The 16716-nt window shown below is 34.4% G+C and overlaps 1 protein-coding gene across 2 annotated transcripts in view; it reads left to right on the top strand.

Annotated features, from left to right (window-relative positions):
• The first annotated feature begins 4107 nt into the window (after positions 1-4107).
• The window catches only part of LOC117682367 (uncharacterized), a 136206-nt gene continuing 123597 nt past the window's right edge, over positions 4108-16716 (top strand). Inside the window, exon 1 of one of the 2 annotated variants that reach the window (XM_066082568.1) lies at positions 4108-4286. The gene's annotated coding sequence lies outside the window, so the exon portion shown is untranslated. Of the gene's footprint in view, positions 4296-16716 lie in introns of both variants that reach the window. The other variant, XM_066082566.1, reaches the window with a different exon arrangement.

The raw sequence follows: 16716 nt of genomic DNA, 5'->3' as shown, positions 1-16716 counted from the left end.
ATACGACAAATATTCATACAATACACGACACCACATTCAGTGATGTCATATTTTAGATAAATGGCTTCAAAAGTAAAATAAAACTCGCAAAATTTGTCTTTAAAAAAATTCACTCATTTTTTATACATTTCCCTGATTTTATGCTAATCGTCTATATCACTCTCGCAAAATTTAGTTTTGTACAAGTCACAAAGGGCCTATAGAACATGTAACAAACCTATCAAATGTTCAAATGTTAATAATAAATAAAGTATAATTAAAAAGAAAAGTATATTGAAAATTCATAAAATTGCTTGTTTCTGTCATTTTCGACTAAAAAAACCTTCCGCAAGATAAAATAGTTTCCATAAAAACTTGTTTGTTTCTTGAATTCAAATGGATTTTCTTTATGAATGTTGTATGATTATAAAATAATGATCTATCTGCGAGGTTTAAATTAATATAATCATACTCTTATCGTATTAGGATTTCGCTTAATACGATATTTCAGTTAATTAGATCCCCGGGATCTTATTCGTCCTTGACCAGACACCTTGCGTTGCCTGTGCAACGTCATATAACCCAGAATTATCTCCTCCTCGACCTGGGGAGTAGCCCTTTCACTGTTTAAAAAGAGGCGGCAAAAGACAGCTTCCAGTTGACTACTCTTTTATTCAATTTTGATAATGTTGTTTGCGGTCGGAGCGTTATATCCGTCCGTAGCGATGTGTGCGTCCGACGGGTCCGGGACTCTGCGGATTTCGTGTCTATCGAAGGGCGGAAATGTAGTCCTTCCGAAGGAAGCCGCCTGTGATGAAGATGCCTCGTGTGGATTTAGTACCACAGATGGATAGTTGAAATTTAAATCATCATTAGAATGAAACAAAGGCGGGGAATATTGCGAAATGTTTTTATAGTTTTGGCTCAATCCTGATGCGAAATCTGGTCTATACGTGTTAGCGTTAAATTCAATGTCTGTATCTTCAAAATCAGGCTGAATAAATTTTGAGTTAGATGTTACAGAAAGTCTCGACAAAGCTCTTTTAAGTTTTGAAACGGCGTTAATTTGGTCATTAACAAAGTTCTCTAACTGGAAGAATTGACGTTACCGTGGCTTGGACGAAGAATGGATTCTCCACCACTCTATCGTACTAGGATTTCGCTCAATACGATATTTCAGTTAATTTGATCCTCGGGATCTTATTCGTCCTTGACCAGACACCTGGCGTTGCCTGTGCCACGTTATATAACCCAGAATTATCTCCTCCTCGACCTGGGGAGTAGCCCTTTCCTTGTATAAAAAGAGGAGGCAAAAGACAGCTTCCAGTTGACTATTCTTTTATTCAATTTTAATAATAAAACGTTCCGATCAAAATTCACAATATAATATAATGTATTAAACATTGATTACAAAAACTCTGAAAATAAGATATTATATTTACTTGAACCCTCTGAATCATTTTTGTTAACTTTTATTAAAACCGCGCAAGTATCTTAATATGATATTACCTGTATAAATAGAGGAGGCAAAAGACAGCTACCAGTTGACTACTGGAGAGCCGCTTTCACCGCACCTCTGATGAAAAAGATCATCAGAAAATTATCTCCCTTGTGACAGTATTTTAACCAATGAAATAAATGTAAATTTTCACATCATGTATTTTCAACCAATCACAAAGGATAGGAAGTGAACAACCCGGAGACTGTAAATTATTTCAACTCTTTATACCGTCTTCCAAGGAAGACGGTAATCAGATAGTACACTGACCCCCATATTGTCAAAATGATACTGAATACATATCTAGGCAAACTGGATTAATCTTTTAAAATTCGTGATATTCAAAATGTTTTTTTATTTCAAATCAAATTGTAACTATTAAAATTGTCTATTTTAAGTGCAAAAAGGCCACACAAAAAATTATGCAGGTTTGTACACATTTTTCTCGTAATCCCTCTATTCAGTGTGACCATTGTGCATAATTAAAAACAACATTTCAAGACAAAAGTTTGCTAAATCAAAAATAATGACAACAAAACCTAATCAGGCTGAAATCGCATTTTAGGCGCAAAAAGGTCAAATTAAATTGGCCATAACTCAAAGGGATGAACACTGACCTCCCATATCTTTGTATTTTTTAGTCTGTTTTGTCAACAGATTTCAGTGATATACTTCTCAAGAAATTCTTGATACAAGAACATTGAGGAGTGGGATACCCTAATTAAGGCTTCCCATAGCGATGTGAAGAAAGTCACTTGTCTATTAATATTTCATATAATATGGCGTCATAATCAACTTTGGCGTCACGATCTGCATTCCTTTCGATGTGTCTCAGGGAATGTATCGTAACGTTAAAAGTAAATTATATTGAAACTGATTGTTCTCTTTACATTGATGCTGTCGTTTTTGTAAGATGTACAGAATTCATTCATATCAGTAATTAGAATTAAAAAAATCTGTAGATTTAAAGCTTCGTTTAAAGTAAAAGACTATTTATAAATTAGTGGTTTGGAGACTTTCCCTGTTATGTGTAAACAAGTGAATAAAGGAATGTTACGGCATATAAAAAGAGTTCGGCGCAGGTGAAAGATTAGTAAAAATGTGCCTTATTTTGATGATTTTGCGACATGTTTTAACAAAATCTTAAATAAACGAAATATGTATTTGAAGCCCATGCAAGCAAGAACTTCAAAGTGTATTATATAACAAAGGATTTTTCTTTAAAATATTTATGATTTTCAATTTCATTAATCACCTCCACTGATGCAATTTTTAATTAGACAATATGTAATGTTAGGAAACGCACGTCACGTGACAATGAAGTATATATGACGTCACAAAAATGCATCAAGTATTGTGTTTGACATCGTTGTCAAGATATGATATATAAATGTTAAGAAATACTCCGGTCAAGCAATTTCTTCATTGATTTAAAAAAAATATCGTTTTTTCAGCTGTATTTTTCTCCTTAACATTGCTGTTCATGCTATCCTCCAAAAATGGAGGGTAATTTCACCCACAATGCAAAGCGACTTTCCATATATGGTAAAAATTGGCAGCCATCTTGAAATTGAGGTATCCTCCGAAAACTGAGGTTGCCTAGATAGTATGTGCCTAGACCTGTTATAGCTAGGCTCAAGAACGTAGAAGGCTAATAGTCAGTCTGTAAATTTTTAATTCTGATCATGCGCGGATCTAGAGGGGGTTAAGGGGTCCGGCAAAATTCAAATTTCTTTAAATTGCATTATAGAATTACCAAAAATATGTCTCGGACCCCCCCCCCCCCGGCAAACTCAAATAACCGTCGGAAACACACACCCCCTCTCCCCAAAAACAAATTTTATTGTAAATGAAATGTAAATTTTTGGCAAAATTTTTTTTAATAATAATACTTGTGTGTGTTTTATCAAATGAATATCTCTTTATTTTGTAAGTCAAGCTTGTAAAATAATGATTGTGTGCATGTAAGGGGGGTACTCATTAACAACCATGGTCAAAATACTTTGTCATGTTACTGAATGAGATGGTAATTTGTATTTGTGCACAGCGGGGGGGGGGGGGGGGGGGGGGGGTCCAAGATTGCTAAACATAATAGATTAATTAACATGTCCAGCATCTATTCTTCTTTGGTAATAAATTAATGTTTTATCAGAACCAGGCAAATTAAAATTCTCTCATTCTTATTCTCATTAAACAATACAAATTTGGTTCATTGAATATGTACGACCTTTAAAATAACGCATTTCTGTTGTTCTATTTCATTGCAAAATTAATGAACTTAAATTGGACTAACTGGAAAATTTTTGCATCAGGTACTTGTATTGGGTAAATTTACCTGTAGCAACAAAGCTCAAAGTTGGGCAAAATTGATAAGGTGTTTCTCTTGGAAATGCTCATGGAAAATTTTAGTTGACAGAAAAAAAAAACTGGATCTGCGCATGCTGATGTTTGTCTGTTGCAAATATATGAGAATTATGATTTTTTTTTAAAATATACATACATCTAAATAATTAATCAGATTTAAATAAGTAGATAGATCAAGTACATATATAAATAGGATAAAAAACAAGAAGTCGAAAATTTATCGTTCAAGCTAATATGTTGGATCACATCATGAAAATGATGTCATTATCTTAAATTAGAAAAGGTGGCGTCGGTCTTGAGAAACTACGCAGATTTGGACATCGTAGAATTAAGAAGTCAAGAAAAACGTATTCCAATCAATATTCAGAAGAAATCGAAGCAATATTAATCAGAGGAAGTGCACGCATCGATTCCAGTGTACATTAAGTCGGGACCCTTTTGATCAGTGCGCAGCGTAAGTAGAATTAAAAAAAATTTACATTCTACTGTGTTGATCTATTCACTGCGTATGAATTTAAGAGTAATTTACATAAGCAGTTCTCAAACAGTGAATTCTATGTTATTGCACAGGGGCATGTGTAGATAAAGAAACATCGTTATAAAAGTGGGTATCTCGGTGTCTAGTTTAACAATTTAAATGAGAAATTAGCTGATGAAGTGAGGCGGTATCCAAGATGGCGTCCTCCCTTGTTATTTTTCCTCCGAAGTACCCACTTTTTTAACGATGTTTTATTTTTTCTACACAAGCCCCTGTGGTTATTGGTTAAAAAATGTATTATAGATATATCATGAATGTTGTCAAAACAGCATGTTTTATAATTATTCAACAAAAAAGTTGACGTTATTGTTAAAAGCAACATTCCAAGAGCAATTTATCATGGATTATATTTTCATGCTCGTCGATCTCATCTCAACAGTCTATGTGAAAACCAGTTTAAACCGGTTTTACAAAACAGCTATTATTGCTGTTACTTATTCACTCCCTCCGTGATCTGCACTTTATATCGATTTATTTAAGTGAACAATTGATTTCTTCTGTAAGGGAATGTAAATAAAAGCATTAAATGATTTATTTTTGACGTTGTGGTGTCAATAACTGCTGTCAGGTGAGCAGACAAATTATCCTAACACGCTCTTCCCTGAATTTTTCTTTTAATCAAAAGCTAAATATTTTTAATGATGTTGATGTTGGGGCTCTGTGCTGGCCAGCTCATTGTTCTTATGCCATTTCTGTGTAAATAATCTTGGGTAGAACGCGCACGATGTACCGGGGCATTGTCCTCTTGGAAAACACAGTTTCCAGTCAAAAAATGACGGAATGTGAATGTGACGTCACTACATGGCTTCTCGGTAGATCAAATGTTGACAGAATCTGAATAATTCGCCGATGTAGAGGTGTTGGGGTTGAATTATCCGAAGTTTAGGACAGAGTTAAGTTGTTTGACGCTAGTTCTCTTGATTGTTATTGATTTAATCGCCAGGTCAAAGCAAATATCGGCTCAACAGCAGAATTGTGAATTGTATTTGGAGAGGGCGGTCTAAGTTATGGAACTTGTGCCCAATCCCAATTGAATTTTTGTACAATAAAAATATGTTCAAATCAAAATAAATTCTTAGGAGCTAATAAGAACATCAAAGACAAGTGTGGCTGAATTCATTTGTCCCAAGGGGGCCATTATCTGAGCCGTTAGTTAAGATGGAGCATGTGTTTAGGGAAAATTGATAATCTGTAAAATGGGCGGTGGTTTGGGGGCTATTTTAAAACTGTTTCATGGAAACCAAAAGTTTCTATCATCATAAGGAAATAAATAATATCATTATTAATAAAGAAGTTAACTACTTTTAGAAGTTGTTTAAATTTATTAGTCAAGTAAATTGATGAAGTGACCCTATAGGGCATTAACTTAAATGAAATTCAAAATTACTGATATGATTGTACATATGTAGTATTTTGGCAATTTGAAAATTGTTTGTAATATTAATTTTTTTTTTTTTTTTTTTTTTTTTTTTTTTACATATTTTTACAAAGTATGGTAATTATAGTAATGTTTTGGGAGTTTATTAAATTTAACAAGCTCATAAAAAAAATCATAGTCTTATGGGATCAATTTTTTGATATGGAGTTCCATTGTACCATAGGAGTAAGTGATGAAAATTTGAAAAGTCATCATTTCTTGGCAAAATATTGCATATAGGGTACCCTCATTGTACGGATAACTTCTCCTACAGTTTTCAAGATAGAAAGTTGTTCTTTTGCAGATCAATTGTACTTATATTAAAGGTGTGCATATTGCTAGGATTTTGATTTCCAAAAATTTATGAAAAAAATACTAGCTGTTGAACTTAGTCATTATTTGGCAAAATGTTGCATACAGGGTACTCCATTTCACTGGATATGGGTTGACATGGATTATGGATACAGTTAAAACATTAAAGAAAACCCGGTTTGCTGTCACATTGACAGCTTTTCACTTGTTAGTCATTTTTTAGCTCACCGAGACGAAGTCAGGGGGATCTTATGCTATACCCTCGGCGTCGGCGTCCGGACCTGGTTAAAGTTTTTTTTGCAGGTCCTGTATCTAAGCTATTACTTGTCCTATCTTCACCAAACTTGCATGGATGATGCATCTGGACCTACTTATGGACTTGAATGACTTGGATGCTGAATATGAGTCCTAAATTTCAGATGCTGGAGGAGGTAAAGGTTGTTGGACCAGGTTAAAGTTTTTGTTGCAGGTGCCCTTTGATAGCAATATCTAAGTTACTGCAGGTCCGTACTTCACCAAACTTGCATGGATGGTGTGTCTTATGATACTGATGCACCCGATAGGCTTGAGTGCTGAATCTGAGCTATAGGTTTCGGATGCTGGAGGAGGTTAAGGTTTTTGAAGCAGGTTAAAGTTTTTGTTGCAGGTGCCCTTTGATAGCAATATCAAAGTTACTGCTGGTCTGTACTTCACCAAACTTGCATGGATATTGTGTCTTATGATACTGATGCACCAGACAGGCTTGGGTGCTGAATCTGAGCTATACGTTACAGATGCTGAAGGAGGTTAAGGTTTTAGAGCAGGTTAACGTTTTTGTTACAGGTGCCCTCTGATGATTATATCTTAGTTACTACTTGTCCTAACTTCACCAGACCTCCATGGATGGTGCGTCTTATGATACTGATGCACCTGACAGGCTTAAATGCTGAATCTGAGCCATAGGTTTCGGATGCTGGAGCAGGTTAAGGTTTTTGGAGCTGGTAAAAGTTTTTGAAACAGGTGCCCGCTGATGATTATATCTTAGTTATTACTTGTCCTAACTTCACCAGACCTCCATGGATGGTGCGTCTTATGATACTGATGCACCTGGCAGGCTTGAATGCTGAGTCTGAGCCATAGGTTTCAGATGCTGGATATGGTTAAGTTTTTTGGAACAGGTCACATGTTTAATAGATAGTAGTACTATTTCAAACTTGCATAGTTGATTAAACTGTAATATGAATGAATCACAGAGGAAGCTTCAGTTGCAGAGCTTGTTCTCCATTATCAAGGATGCTAAAAAATATATCTTAGTTATTACAGGTCCTAACTTCACCAAACTTGAATGGATGGTGTGTCTTATGATACAGATGCACCTGACAGGCATGGATGTTGAATCTGAGCCATATGTTGCGGATGCTGGAGCAGGTTAAGGTTTTAATTGCTAGTGCCCTAGCTCTGATGATGATATCTTAGTTATTACTGGTCTGAACTTCACCAAACTTGCATGGAGATGCGTCTTATGTATACTGATGCACCTGACAGGCTTGAATGCTGAATCTGCGCCATAGGTTTCGGATGCTGGATGAGGTTTAGTTTTTTCGAACAGGTCACATGTTTTATAGATGATAGCTTGCATAGTTGATTTAAATTATATTATAAACTAGAGCAGAGCTCGTGGCAAAGCCACGAGTAGGTCTTCCGTTGTTGCTGCGAGTTGAAAATATATGTGATGTGGTGTCAAACGATTATAAATACTAAACTTTCAGGTCTGCTTTTGTTATAAAACCTGTTGTGATTGAACGCCTGCATATAAAACGTGTATTGAAAAAGAAAATAAGAAAATGTTTTAGGAAAACTATTTGTCGCACACAGTTTATGTAATCGTAACAAACATTATTTAAAAAATGAGATATTTAATGGTGAGTTAAATTTTCAGAGGGTAGCAAGCATTGTTGTAAACAGTATGTACTCAAGTGTCATGTCAGGAATTGTGGGTTTTTTAAAAAAAAAAACCGGACCCGTTTACAAAACAGGTAACCTTTTCCCTAAGATAACTTCTTTATTTAAATATTTCTAAATTTTTGAAAGCAATGTACAATTTAAAATTGTTGCGTGCTGACAAAATTTACAGACCCTGAAACGTACTACTACACCAAAAAAGCGTGCGACTTACATGCAAGAAACGTTTCGTGTTAACCGTTTAGCGTTTCGTGTGAATCGTGAAGCGTTTCGGACAAAGCGTGCAGAGTTTCGGACAAAGCGTGTAAATCATTTCGAGCAAAGCGTGCGAGAACCATGTGAAATGTTCATCAGATTTCATTCGGAACTCTCTGACAATTTGTTTCAAAATGGCGCCCGTGTTTTACATAACATATACTTTAAACTGTTTGTAATTGGCAAAACTCTTTTGTAGGTATTTTCATGAAAAAAAACTAGAGGAAATGATATACTTATCTTTTTACAAAATTGATTTTATTTTTAACAAACAAAAGAAAGGTATATGTATTAAAAGACGACTAGTTACAGAGTACATGTATATATAACGTTTTTATACGATGTTTCAGTACTGGTCCAGTCGTTTTACCGGTAACGAATATTTGCCAGTATCGAATAATTTTTAGAAAAATTACTAGTGGAAGACGGAGTTGAGGTTTTAAAAAATCCTAGCTAAGTAATTATAAAACAGAAATAAATATTCTATGAAGTTGTTTGCCATTTGCACGATTATTTACCGAATTGTTTACAAATTAAAAATGTGACCCAGATATGAGCTGCCGGAAGTTCAAAGCAGAAAAAACGAAAGTGTGAAAACAATTAAGCCTAACTATGAAAATAAGTTTGTTATTGATCCCTATTTAGTGGATAATTAGTTAATATACTTCATTTAAAAAGATAATGCATCATATCAAATAATAATGGAGCTTTGAATGAAATTACGACTTCAAATAGAACGACGTGTAGTTTTCCTAGTTTCGGTTCATTGCGACAGAAGTATTATTTGGCTGCATATATTTAAGAAATAAAGTACGAGTTATCGTGAATGTTGCAGAATAACCTCCGAGGTCGAGAAATGTTGTTTAGAAATATAAAAGCCGAGGCGTTAGCCGAGGCTTTTATATTTCAAACAACATATCGAGACCGAGGAGGTTATCCTGCAACATTCACGAAAACAAGAACTTTATTTCTATTCTACTAACAGCCCAGTATTTTTACAGATCGTTTCTTCTATAGGGAGACGATCTAGGTCATTTTGACGGCTGTTCCGTGTAACCCCAACGTTTTTGTTAGTAATGTTTACATGTATATCGATCAAAGGAATCACATGCAGACGACAAAATTTTTCTTTGGATTTTTATTACTCTTCACTTATTTATAAAATATCTTTGAGTTATATTCCTAAAATTTTAAGGACAATTAAATATGATTATTACTACTACACATTATATATTCCATGTAAAAACACGCAATGAAAATGTGCTGGGGAGGTCCTAGGAACAGCCGCATTGATCCCTTAAAGATAAACATTTGAGGCAATACACATCGTTTTGACGGGAACTAACACATGAATTTGACATGGTTTTAAAAACTTTTTACGGTTTGAAGTTGTACTTTCATGATAAGTGGGAGAAAAATAGGTATTTCTGATCTGATAATTTACTGATGACGGTCGTGGTATATTGGAGAATAATGTCCGCGGCATCTCTTTCATCTTGGCAATAACTGTAGTAGAATGATAGATATACGGGAAAAACAAAGGAAAATGGCAACTACTTATCATCAATTACTATAATTATAAAGTGTTTTTATGAAAATTCAATATTGTAAAGTAACGCAAATGAAAACTGTTCAAGTCCAGTTTTAATTTGACGGGAAAACGGTATGATAAAAATAACGATCATATTATTTGTTTAAATGACATATTCCCACAATTGTTTTTCCTTCTTCATTTATAAGTCCATTAACATGTACCTTTAGTATATTTTTGAAATTAATTCGCCTCAAAATATTCGGTCAGAAGTAATAAAGGGCGCTTAATTCGATACTGGGAAACGAATTCGAAACTAGGGAAATGGAGGGGATGTTGAAATTACTTCCTTTATTTTTTCGGAAGTTTGATACTACAGTTTAGAAGGACAAAGATACGCAATTTAAACATATAATAAAAACATTTGGAATTCCGATTATAATAGTTGCATGCACGACGAAACCGCATACTGATTCGTTACCGGTAAAATGACTGTACAATATTAAAATACGCAATACATAAAAAATATTAAATACAATTAGCAAAACATGATTTCTGTTGGAACAAGCCTTAATCAACTTTAACTTACACGAGCATGTTTTGATAAGCATGTATTTTTTTTATTTATTTACATCGATAACTCTTACTAAGATCATTCGGCTTTGTACAAGCGGCACACATATCCTCGGACATCGGGTGAGACCGGTGTCGTATAATTTAAGGTCCGCCCTGTAAAATGGTCCGGGGCAGACCATTAAAGTTAACATTTAAGGTCCGCCTTTGCACTTAAAGGGTCCGGCCCGTATAAGAAAAGGTCCGCCTAACGTAAAAGGTCCGGGTATATTTTTAATTTGTATTTTTTTCCTTCAATTTCGAGTATTTTGTTATAAAATAAGTGGCATCATTTTGTAACTCTTTAAAAGGAGCAATTACCCGAGGTGAGTTGGTTAACATCCATCACACAGTGTAAATGAAAATGCATTATTTTACATGATTGTACATGTAGTTAGGACACACATAAAGAGTTTAAAGCTGGTGGGTTTTTTTTTATTTCAACATTAATTTTGCCAGTCGATCTTATAAAAACAGGAAATGAAACTGATTGGTGTCATTAATAAAACAATGGCTTCAGTTAGGTGTTATATATACACACACCACCCTGCAGGTGTGAAGGGTTCACACCTTCGAATTCAGGTGTTTGACTTTTTGAAATGATCATGTATTTTAACAATGGATATTTTATACGTCCTCTTTTTGCACATCTTTCCAATACGATACACGCTTTAAAACGTGACCCATTACAAAATTATAAGAAACTAAACACAGTCCTGTAAGATTAGTAAAGAGCCACATTCCTTCGGATGTCTTAGCAGTTTGTATCTTAAAAGAATTTAAGGGGATTCTGTTCATTAAAAAGAAAATAGTTGTGTGTAAAGGGCAAATGTTGACACTCCGTCCGGTAAAATTTTATTTTAAATTCCTGCCTGCTACACGCACATATGGTATTAGGGTTTTTTTTCTCATAAGTATCATATAAACATTATGAAGTGCATTTCTTGGCCCCTCGCCCAAAAATGAATAAGAAGGCCATTAGATGAAAATCAATACCGTCAGACAAATAGGACAAACCGACCGTAATATTTTAAGATTATTTCAACGAGACACATTGGATTTCAGGCCTTTGTCACATTTTTAAAAAGTCGTCGGATAAACTCAATTATAAATTTGTTTTACTACAGCAACTTCTCTTTCTTAACATTACATTAAGTTTCCGGTCTTTTTAGTGACAAAATACATGTATATATACATGTACCGGGTCTCATTCCTTTAATTGGGATATCTTACGATGAAAATCAATTATTTAAATACTATTATAAATAATGTGTAACTTTAATCTGAATGAATTAAAAAAAAAAACCTATGCTAAAGTCACTTTTATGTCCACTCCAACAGTAAGAAGATCAAGTGAAAAATATCACTACAAGAATCAATATTAGAAAGTAGGGAGTGGGGGGGGGGGTGGCCTTTCCCTGATGCTATGTGCCTAATGGTTAGGTCTAACTTTGTGACTATGCAGTTCTTTTAACGAGGCGGACCTATTCTTGAACTATAATATTGGGTCCTACCTCTGAAATAAAAGATCATCGGGTCAACATACTGTGAATTTTTTCGCATATAGCATTTCAATGGGGCGGACTTTTTCTTGTACTATGATATTGTGTCCTACCCTCTTAATAAAAAATAGTTATCGATAAACATCCATACATTATTAATATGTATTTACCTACTAGTACTTAATTCCTTGTTTAACTACATGTACTGACATGTTGATTTTTTTTTGAATGAGCGGACCTTTTCTTTAGCGATATTTTATAAGATCATCGGGGTATATCAAACCAAGTATTAATATAAGTATCAATTATCTGCATCCAGCATTTCAACAGGCAGACCTTTTCTTGAGGCATAATATTGGGTCCTACCCATATATTGAAAGAACATCGGGATCATTCAAAGCAAATATCAAATTGAAAAAGAATTTTAATTTTCTGCATTCGGTATTTCAACAGGCGGGTCTTTTCTTGAACCACAGTATAAGGTCCTATCCTTAATATAAAAGATCATCAGGATACATCAATACAAGCATCAATATGAATATTAAATATCTGCATTCAATATTTCAACGGGGCGGACCTTTTCTCGAACTATACTATTGGGTTGAACCCACTGAAAAAAAGATCATCATTAAATGAAAGTTAACGCAAGGGTCAACTTGATTAACTACATGCATTTCCTATTTAACAATGATACATGTACCATTGCTGCATCGAGACTGATCTTATCTTGGGATATGAAATTAGGCACTTTTCCAACATGGAAGTCAGAGAGAGAGAGAGAGAGAGAGAGAGAGAGAGAGAGAGAGAGAGAGAGAGAGAGAGAGATTAATCTATACCAATGAAAGACTGCTTCTCTTAGACACTATCCCTTTTGATAAGGACATCAATATCTTACTTCACGGAGATACATATTTTTCTTTAAACCGCAAGGATATTGGTTTTTTTAAGGCAGTTTCAAATATATTTCTGCATTAAAGCGCTTTGTAACATAGCAATTTTATCACAAATTATACACTTTGCACCTACATGTTGTTATTGTCTTCCACAACGCAATTTTTGAAAGTATCAGTTCTGTCTTTAATTTTTAATAGATGTGCTTTCAGAGAAATCATAACTTGGACATATCAACAATTTGAATTTTGTAAACTTTATCGATGGAAACGGATTTACTTATTAAGTGTTTACTTGTTACCAAATCCTTGCTTAATTACATGTATATTATATACTATATATTATATACATATAAAAGTATTGTACGTTTGATTAAAGGAAGTGGGAATAAGTCTTTGAGAATAATGAGGTGATCAAATACTGTGGGGAATAAACACTTCTACTTTTTTTTTAGCAATATTGCATGCACATTATGAAGAGAGTCAGAGAGAGAGAGAGAGAGAGAGAGAGAGAGAGAGAGAGAGAGAGAGAGAGAGAGAGAGAGAGAGAGAGAGAGAATATTATTACAACATTATCACTTTCATTACTTTTTTAGACATTTTACCGGTAGTCAGTTAAAACATACTTTTTAATTATAGGTACAAGTATGATCTAATTAATTTCATTTGTCTTTTCATGTCCTTACAGCTACCACAGCTACGTATGTACGCTATATTGTCAATGTATACCCTCTGTTACGGAAATCCACATATGCGACCTTTTATTATTTATCTTAAACTAGTGATAAATTTACCTAGATATCAATGAATTATTAATATATTATCATAACTTTCTGGTCTACTGAAAATTAAACACAGCACAAGTTAAAAAGACAATCTTAGTTGCGAAGAACACTATACAGCGGAGACATTTTTTTTTCTTTCTCAGCTCAGTGGTGTATTCTGATTAGCACAGGTGTGAATGCCGGCAGGGCTTCTTTTACCCGTGTTCACCTGTTGTGAAACCCTCAAGGGGTCCGGCAAAATTCAAATTTCTTTAAATTGCATTATAGAATTACCAAATATATGTCTCGGACACCCCCCCCCCCGGCAAACTCAAATGACCGTCGGAAACACCCCCCTCTCCCCGAAAACAAATTCTATTGTAAATGAAATAATTTTTGGCAACAAATTTTTTAATAGTCCAATCCACACTTTGCAAAAGTTGTTCCCCTTTGCGGGGTCAACCCAAAGGTCAAAAGGGAAATAGCAACTTTTCCCGTCTTTAAGCAACCAAATATTTGGGCGTCCTCTGAAGTAATCTCTTGGAATTTGATTTATTCCTTCGATGTGTGGGTTGCCCCAACTTGGGGCAATTAAAATTCACAGGGAAACGGATTTTTAATGTCAAATGACAAAGTTACAACCCTCTAAACTACAAAGGCTTCTGTGAGAAATATATGGGATTTTCCCCAAAGATGGCGGCCAAGGGACATAACTTTTGTAAAGTGTGGATTGCTCTATAATATACTTGTGTGTGTTTTATCAATATCTCTTTAATTGTAAGTCAAGCTTGTAAAATAATGATTGTGTGCATGTAAGGGGGATACTCATTAACAACCATGGTCAAAATACTTTGTCATGTTACAGAATGAGATGGTAATTTGCATTTGTGCACAGCGGGAGGGGGGGGGGTAGGTTCTAAGATTGTTAAATATAATAGATTAATTAACATGTCCAGCATCTATTCTTCTTTGGTAATAATTGGAATTTGGAATTAATGTCTTATCAGAACCAGGCAAATTTAAATTCTCTCATTCTTATTCTCATTAAACAATAAAATTTGGTTCATTGAATAAACGACCTTTAAAATAACGCAATCTGCTGTTCTATTTCATTGCAAAATTAATGAACTTGGACTCACTGGAACATTTTTGCATCAGAACTTGTATTGGGTAAGTTTACCTGTAGCAACAAAGATCAAAGTTGGGCAAAATTGATAAGGTGTTTCTCTAAGGATGATAAGGAATATATGCTCATTCATTATATATATGGAATATTTTCGTTGATAGAAAAAAAATTCTGGATCTGCGCATGCTGATGTTTGTCTGTTGCAAATATATGAGAATTATGATTTTTTTTTAAATACACATTCATCTAAATAATTAATCAGATTTAAATAAGTAGATAGATCAAGTACATATATAAATAGGATAAAAAACAAGAAGTCGACAATTTATCGTTCGAGCTAATATGTTGGATCACATCATGAAAATGATGTCATTATCTTAAAATAGAAAAGGTGGCGTCGGTCTTGAGAAACTACGCAGATTTGGACATCGTAGAAGTCAAGATAAAACGTATTCCAATCAATATTCAGAAGAAATGGAAGCAATATTAATCAGAAGAAGTGCACGCATCAATTCCAGTGTATATTAAGTCGGAACCCTTTTGATCAGTGCGCAGCGTAAGTAGAATTAAAAAACAATATTTACATTCTACTGCGTTTTTCCATTAAATTCCATGATGTTTAAATGCCTCTAAATGCAACATCTATTCACTGCGTATGAATTTACGAGTAATTTACATAAGCAGTTCTCAAACAGTGAATTCTATGTTATTGCACAGGGGCTTGTGTAGATAAAGAAACATCGTTATGAAAGTGGGTATCTCGGTGTCTAGTGTCTAGTTTAACAATTTAAATGAGAAATTAGCTGATGAAGTGAGGCGGTATCCAAGATGGCGTCCTCCCTTGTTATTTTTCCTCCGAAGTACCCACTTTTTTAACGATGTTTTTTTTTCTACACAAGCCCCTGCGGTTATTGGTTAAAAAATGTATTAGATATATCATGAATGTTGTCAAAACACCATGTTTTATAATTATTCAACAAAAAAGTTGACGTTATTGTTAAAAGCAACATTCCAGGAGCTATTTATCAAGGATTATATTTTCATGCTCGTCGATCTCATCTCAACAGTCTATGTGAAAACCCATTTTAAACCGGTTTTACAAAACAGCTATTATTGCTGTTACTTATTCTCTCCCTCCGTGATCTGCATTTTATATCGATTTATTGAAGTGAACAATTGATTTCTTCGGTAAGGGAATGTAAATATAAGCATTAAATGATTTAGTGTTGACGTCGTGGTGTCAATAACTACCGTCAGGTGAGCAGACAATTTATCCTCTTCCCTGAAGTTTTCTTTTAATCAAAAGCTAAATATTTTTAATGATGTTGATGTTGGGGCTCTGTGCTGGCCAGCTTTTTGTTCTTATGCCATTTCTGTGTAAATAATCTTTGGTAGAACGCGCACGATGTACCGGGGCATTGTCTTCTTGGAAAACACAGTTTCCAGTCAAAAAATGACGGAATGTGAATGTGACGTCACTACATGGCTTCTCGGTAGATCAAATGTTGACAGAATTTGAATAATTCGCGGATGTAGAGCTTTAGGTGTTGAATTATCCGAAGTTTAGGACAGAGTTAAGTTGTTTGACGCTAGTTCTCTTGATTGTTATTGATTTAATCGCCAGGTCAAAGCAAATATCGGCGCGACAGCAGAATTGTGAATTGTATTGGGAGAGGGCGGTCTAAGTTATGGAACTTGTGCCAAATCCCAATTGTATTTTTGTACAATAAAAATATGTTCAAATCAAAATAAATTCTTAGGAGCTAATAAGAACATCAAAGACAAGTGTGGCTGAATTCATTTGTCCCAAGGGGGCCATTATCTGAGCCGTTAGTTAAGATGGAGCATGTGTTTAGGGAAAATTGATAATCTGTAAAATGGGCGGTGGTTTGGGGGCTATTTTAAAACTGTTTCATGGAAACCAAAAGTTTCTATCATCATAAGGAAATAAATAATATCATTATTAATAAAGAAGTTAACTACTTTT

This window comes from Magallana gigas, chromosome 4 (genome assembly GCF_963853765.1).
Source record: "Magallana gigas chromosome 4, xbMagGiga1.1, whole genome shotgun sequence".
NCBI lineage: Eukaryota > Metazoa > Mollusca > Bivalvia > Ostreida > Ostreidae > Magallana > Magallana gigas.
This window is presented reverse-complemented; position numbering and strand designations above follow the sequence as displayed.